Below are 7,680 nucleotides of genomic sequence, written 5' to 3'. Positions count from 1 at the left end.
TGTCCTTGTCGTGAGAAGAATCCCCGCAAACCATGCATTTTGGAACCATGGCGCAATGATCAGTACCGTGACCGAATGCCTGGCAACGCCGGCACTGGGTCAGATTCTGGCCATTACCGCCATGTTTCTTAAAATGCTCCCACTTTACCCGTACATGGAACAAAAACTGTACTTTGTCCAAAAGTTTCAAATTGTTGATTTCATTTCTGTTGAAATGAATCAGATAAAATTGTGAAGTCAAACCAAAGCGAGAAATATTCCCGTTTGATTTTTCTTCATTGGTATTACTTGGGATGGGGCAAAGCCAAGCAACACCTTAAGTTCGTTTTTGATCTCATCCACCGACAAGTCGTTGGAGAGACCTTTCAAGACCGCCTTGAATGGCCGAGCATTCTTGGTCTCATACGTGTAGAAATTGTGTTTGTGGTTTTCAAATAACCAACAAAAGTTTGGTGATCTTGTAAAGATTCCGTCAACAAGCGACATTCTCCTCTTCGACCAAGCTGGAACGAAACTTTCAAATTGCAAGTTTCCTTGCAATTCTTCAGTTGCGTTCGAAAGCTGGCCAAATCGGAGACGGAAGTCACTACAATTGGCGGAGCCTTTACTCGTTCTCGACGGCAGAAGGCTCAGTACGAGGAGAAGGTTCCTTGTCATCAGTTTCGGATAAAACACCGAAACTGTTTGTCAATGGAATTGGAGGATTGACCTCACATTCAGAATCAGAATCAGACCTCAGAAGAGGCTGTTTTCTTTTCTGTTTCTGTTAGCCGGTTTAGCGTTCAAACGCTTCACCGACGTAACGACCAAATCTTCAGAAGATTTGCGTTTACCTTTGTTTTGACGCATTTTGCAAGCAAAGTTCTCTTAAAAGATGGCTTCGTTTGTAAAATACAACAAAATTTCAGGTGGTGTTAGTCTTGAAAAGACTGTTTAGAATTTTGGAAAATAACTCAGGTAGTCTTTAAAAAGACTGTGAATTTTGTTTTGAAATAACTCTGAGCTTAGGTAGTAAAAAATACCGCAGCTCTAGTGTCCGTTCACCACGAAGGTTCGCAAGACACTGACATTTTAGGCTTTATCAAAGCTGTCACAACCACTATAAAACCTATCAGCCAAAACCAACATTAAAACCCCTTAGTCGTAACAAACTCCCCAGAACCTTGATAAACCCCACTTAAAACCCAAAAGGAAAAGGTTGTTACAGCGGCCTATTTATAAAACCTACATAGGACTTCAAGGCTTTACTACTGAATCCTAACAACATCCTCAAAGCCTTGATAAAACCATTGTTAAAACCTAGTCAGGAGTTATGGAAAAATGACATTTCATACGTCTTCAAACGACTTATGCCAAATAGGTTTTATTTTGTGCAAAAATAAGCCTTCGTCTTGCCAAATGAAATTATGGAAATGAAATTTAAATCAAATTTTTCAGTTTTTCATTTTTTCAATCAAGATGGCGGTCAATCATATTCAATCAGAGCACGCGTTTAGCGCCATATTTATGCACTGCTATTTGGCCGCGATAAACGCTCTTTTAGGAGCTATGGGTTTACGTGAGCTTTTCACATGCCTAATGGCACTTGACAGCTACAACACCTAGGTTTTAATAAAGCATGCGATAAAACCGTTTGGCATGGCATTGCCATCTGGTTTTCAAGCCTCTATTAAAACGTTCATAAAACCATATTGAAAGCCAGTCGGCTTTTATTTCCACCCGGTTTTATGTCCGAGGCATACAACCCTGTTAGAACCTATTAATAAGCTCTTGCTTGTTGGTTGCGGTGAATGCCCAAATAATACTATTGAGCAATCAAGATGCTACAATAAAACCTCAATAAAACTTGGTTGTGGCTAGTTGGTTGAAAAATGTTACTTGGGCATGTTACCGAATTAAAAAGAGAGATGTGAGCCGGTAACATGGAGTTAAACTTTCGTAACTGTCATGGTAAACTTCACAGTAGCTTGACATAAAGTTTAACTCCATGTTGCACTTTTAATTTCTCGATATTTCTATCGGGAAATTAAAAAGAGAGATGTGAGCCGGTAACATGGAGTGAAACTTTCACAGCTGTCATGGAATATTGTAAGATCAGTTCCTAGCTGGACTCGGTCACTGGAAACGACCGGCGGCTCAACGACCGACGAAATAGGCGGCGGGCCATATGCGGGCATAAAAATGTCAAAATCTCTTCCCCCCTCACTTCGTCTCACCATCCAGCTGCAGCTTTGTTGACAAACAAACGGAGCACGCGGTCGCATGATGGCGGCATCGAGCCAGAATTAGGGGTGATCATGTGATTAAAAATGAAAGTTTTTTCAAAAAAAATAATATTTTTCCGACCGAATAAAAAAATTGCGAGCATGTTCAAACAATTATTCCTGATGTCGGAGAAGTGATAAAAAAGCGAAATTTTAATCCATAATTTTTCTATAAATTGATTTTTTTCACTTCAACTGGGAACCCCTAGATCTATCCACGACCATTTCCAATGGCCGTGAGAAGATGCCAGAAAATCCAGCTACGAGCTAAATCCACAATACTTCACAGCAGCTTAATTTCTCGATTGTTTCTTTTGTAACACGAAGTGTGTTATCCTGGTTGAACTAAAAAGTCCAGTGCAAATGTGTAAACGCAAACTGAAAAATGTGTAATGTTGATTCTCAGTGTTCGGAGGCGCAGTTTGATCGACAAAAAGAAAAAAAAAGGTAAACAGAAAATCACTTTTTCCGATATCAATATCCAGTAGATTGGGTACGGATTTTGAAAAGTTCTCAGATCAAGTTCTGGTGTGGTTCCCCTTGTAGGGCATACCAATAGGGACTCTCACGCCAAATTTCAGCTCATTTGGATGAAAACTGGCTTGTCTCAAGCGGGTTCAAGTTTACATGGAATTTACTATGGGAAATTTTGAATTTTCGTTCATTCGCTCCTACAGGCCTGGGGAAAACATGTAGAAACTTCTAGGATGGCCAGAAATTTTCCTTAGCATGCTATGAATGCTTACAATACAGCTAAATAGTATCAGGATCACCATAAATTTTAATTCTATGGTTCAAAAAGTAATAAAAAGTATTTTTTATATGCAATGCTAGTCCACGTGGTAGCTGTTTGACATGTGGCGTCGCGGAGTTCATGAAGCATTCATAGCATGCTAAGGAAAATTTGATGCTTTTCTGGGGAAAACCGTTGGTTCCGGAAACCCCGGATGTATCGCCGTTGAGCTCGATGGGGGTTAAACGAATCGACCTGGTCTCTTGGAAAAGTTGTTCTCCAGACGATTCCGCTCATTTCTGGCCATCCTAGAAGTTTCTACATGTTTTCCCCAGGCCTGTAGGAGCGAATGAACGAAAATTCAAAATTTCCCATAGTAAATTCCATGTAAACTTGAACCCGCTTAAGACAAGCCAGTTTTCAACCAAATGAGCTGAAATTTTGCGTGAGAGTCCCTATCGAGAAATTAAAAAGAGAGATGTGAGCCGGTAACATGGAGTTAAACTTTCGCAACTGTCATGGTAAACTTCACAGAAGTTTGACAGAAAGTTTAACTCCATGTTGCACTTTTAATTGCTCGATTGGTATGCCCTACAAGGGTAACCACACCAGAACTTGATCTGAGAACTTTTCAAAATCCGTACCCACCCTAATATCCAGCCAATAATGGAATTGAATTTCCAAGAATATAATAGAAATTGCCATCAGCAACACAATTCATGTGATTTTTCATGAATGTACCGTTTACATTGCGAAAAACTTGAACATTTAAAATCAAAATATTGAATTGTTATGGGCTACCATTTGACAGCTAGTGCTTTTGTTGTGGGCTCTCATTTGACAAACATGATTCATTAGTTGAGAAGCGAAATTGTGATTAATTTGTTAATTAATTGTTTGTTGGAAGGTAAATTATGCAAATAATTAATCTCAATCGCTCCACTCAGTCGCCAGCCAGCGACAAGTTAAGACGTGTTTTGCTCGTGTTGTCATCTCGCGTGCTTGGAAGTTTTTGACAGATGGAGGTGGAGGAATCTTCCGAGGAGGAAGATTTTCGTCCCGTCCGCGGGAATCGGAAGCGGAAGAAGTCCAGCGAGGTCATTGGAATCGGCATTGAAGGAGAAGACCCTGCTCAACAACAACAAGTTCAGCCCGCTAGCGGCGTCGAAACCGAAACCGCCGGCAAGGAAGGCGGAGAAGCAGAGTTCAGCAGTTCCGGCGTTTACGCCGGCGGAGTTCCCTCCGCTACCGGGCGCAGTTCCGGACGGAAAATCCAAGGATCGCCCTCGTCCCGCAGGAAGCAGCCAAGGTGGCCCCGAGACGGTGGAGCCACGGAGAAGAAAGCCGGGGAGGTACTCTACAGTTCGGCTGAGCTGTGGGGGATTTTCTCCGAGTACATCGGCAAGTTCAAGACCTGCAAGACCCGCTTGGACCAAGTAACCCTCGTCAGTTACATGATCTCCAAGTATGGAATTTAAGGAGTTTTTTTTGTTATTATATATTGTTTTACTGATCCTCGGTCCCAACCTGGTCACAGCACCTAAAAGGACCTAATAAAAATAAGTTAGGAAAAAAAGGAAACTATTTTAAGTTTCGGTCAACCATTTATGTAATTAATATGGAAAAAATTGCATCAAGATTACTTTTTTTAATTATTGTTATGTGTATAGTGGTTTTTGAAACGTTTTCTCTGATCTTTTTCGGAAATAAATGTGTTTAAATGTCTGTTAGGTTTTTTTTTGTTGTTTGAAAAGTCAAATTTGTTAACAAAACATATTTGTTTATAATGAAAAGTGAGCAAAATCCATCTTTTATTCATTGTATTTATCATTAGACCTACACCATGTATCAAAACATCAAATATCGGTTAAATTTGGTATCAAAAAAACAGTTTCTCTATAGTGGACCCGGGTCCATAATTCGATTGTGGACCCGGGTCCACTATAGGAAAATGGGGTTCATAACAAGGCAAAAAAACTTTTTTTTAAAATGGCTATTTTTCTGCTCAAAAACAAATAACTGATGAAACAATTAGTCAAAATTGTTCAAAAGACTTCAGATTTCATTGTTTTGTACATAGGGTTATGAAAAAGTGCTTAAAGTATTGAAAATTTGGGAAAAATGTGCTTCGGCTCTACTAGGGGGTCCACTAATGGTTAAAATACCCTATACCCAATTTCGTAAAATACAAAGTGACTCTCTACAAAGGTTCTGGATTTAATTCCCATTCAAACGATGAACACTGCCTACTATGACATTTTTAAGGATGAAAACATTTTGCTTAAACATAAAACTTATATAAATTTTGATGAAGTTTATTGAAATTATTTTGTTAGAATCATTAAAAACTCAGTTGCTCTAGACCCCCCGACAAAATATTTCGCCGGACCCCGCAAAATGTCGGGAAAGAGCCCTTCTTTCATGGTGCCAAATATCAAATTTGCCGAATGTTTTATCACAGACAAACAGACGGGACACTCGAGTGCCGAACCATCGTCCTCCAAAAACGGTTATTTCAAATGCAATTTTGTTTCGGCATCCACCCACCCGGCGCTGATGGCGCTGCTGTCGTGACAGCTCGCCCGTTTATTCTCAGTGTGTATGAAGCGTGTTTTTGTTTTCAAGTTGAGCGTGAGCACGTGCGCAGCAGCAAATGAGTGCACAAATATTTATGGAATTCTGGAATTCTAACCGTGAATCACAATCCAGGCTTTCCAGGACAAAGTTGGGGCAGTCTTGGCCATAGCCTCTTGCCCCACAATTAACCCGGTAGGCCTGCTCAACTGCCTGCCGATGTCGAGGTTGCTGCTGAGGCGCCGGCTACAGCGGAGGAAACCGGATCCTGTGGTGGAGTCATCTACTTCGGAGCAACCTGCTTACCCTCCGTGGACTGCTGATCATATTGCTGCTGCTGCTGGTTTTTGGCCGCATGATTTGGCTTATGAGGTTCTGCTATTGGAAACGGAACCGATCCACCGTCATCTTCGGCCTTCGTTGTTGATTTTTATTCTTTTCATCGAGTAGCAACAACAAAATTATTTCGACCAGCTGTTGATGTTTACAATCGTTTAGGCTTGATTGTCTCACGCATACAGTGACGTGGCACATGACAGTAATGAGTTAGTATTGGTATGTTTAGGCTGCGCCTCGGCATCAGCTCACCAGGCAGCGCTGGCGTCGCCGAGATTTGGCGATTTGATGAAGGACGATGGATTTCAAAAATAATTTGTATGGAGAGTCACGTCTGTTTGTCTGTGGTTTTATCTTAATGTTTTCGGAAAAATATATCGTGTTTAGTGTTCAAAAGTTAATTAAAAATCACCAATTTTTTCTACAGTTTATTTTTTTTCAGTGTAGTCCATATCCATACCTATAACTTTGCCCAAGACACCAAATCGTTTAAAAAATTCCTTCAAAAGATACAGATATTTGAATTTTCATACATCGTTTTTGTATGGAAAATTATATGGACAAACTAAAGATGAAAAATGGCTTCTTTGGGCATACCGAAGGCACCAAAAAAGTTTCAGTCGGATTAAAAATACAAAAAAAAAATCGAATGACCGAAATCTGAGAGAACTGCTCACAAAGGGTTATTGTGCTCAGAAAAATAAGCTTTATTGTTGTGCACAATAATATCACAAATATTAGCTAAAATTTAGGACCCAATAGTAATATCGAGATCATCTTCCCTGCCTAACACACACATGGAATAAAGTCACGTATAGAATATTTATTTATGGTAATGCTGAAAGAGATGCCACCCTTCTGGTATTTTTGGTATAAGTTTTGAGTGAAATGATGCATGGTTGGGATGATCATAAAGTCTTATCGTCCTTTTCTGTGATAAACATTTTTTGATTTATTTTTTTCAGTTAAAAACCATAACCATTTTTTTAAATTTACTTTAACACTTCCAACGATACATTTTGTCCGTCTCAAACTGAATCCAATCAGGGGATCAGTTTCGAAAAGGTTTTCAAAGCAAAACAAAAATGCTCTGTCGGTCCCTTTATGGGTTATCAAATTGCACTTTCATGAAGAGGAAGATCGTGATCGTGAAATAATTTTGCAGCTCGCACGCGATTTATGGCGGTTGTTGCAATTCGAGATCGATGCTGGTAGATAACGTGAAGGTTTAGCGTTTAAGTAAAAGAAATCGACGTCGTCGTGCTATCTTGTCGCACCCGCCATTTTGGCGCGTTTTAATGTTTGACCTTGAATATTCAAAAACGAGAGCACGCAATGTAAACAATAACAAACACGTTTTGTTTGGCTCACCATTCTGTGCAATGTCTCAAAGTTTGGTTGAAGTTGGTTGCTGGAGTCCCGAGTTATAATTACAAATGTTTACGGTAGTCTAGCTTGTACGTGCGACAAACGCATCCTGACTTTCCTGGCCTGAAATCCCTTTGGCCTTTTGTCGCACTTACATCAATTTTCATGGAGTGACAAGATAGCACGACAAGATTGAAATTACTTTCATACGTGAAGTGACAAAAATGCACGGAGCTTTTTCGGTTTTTGTTGAATATCTCAGGATTGAAATCGAATTTTGGGGATCTGTGAAGGTCAAAAGGTGAGGCATTGTGAGCTGCACAAAATGGCGTTCTTAACTCAATTTGGCCCAAAATGCACGTACGACAAGTTAGCACGATGGCGACGAAATGTCAAAAACTTGGT

The sequence above is a fragment of the Culex quinquefasciatus genome, chromosome 1 (genome assembly GCF_015732765.1).
Source record: "Culex quinquefasciatus strain JHB chromosome 1, VPISU_Cqui_1.0_pri_paternal, whole genome shotgun sequence".
NCBI lineage: Eukaryota > Metazoa > Arthropoda > Insecta > Diptera > Culicidae > Culex > Culex quinquefasciatus.
Note: the sequence above shows the minus strand (reverse complement) of the source record.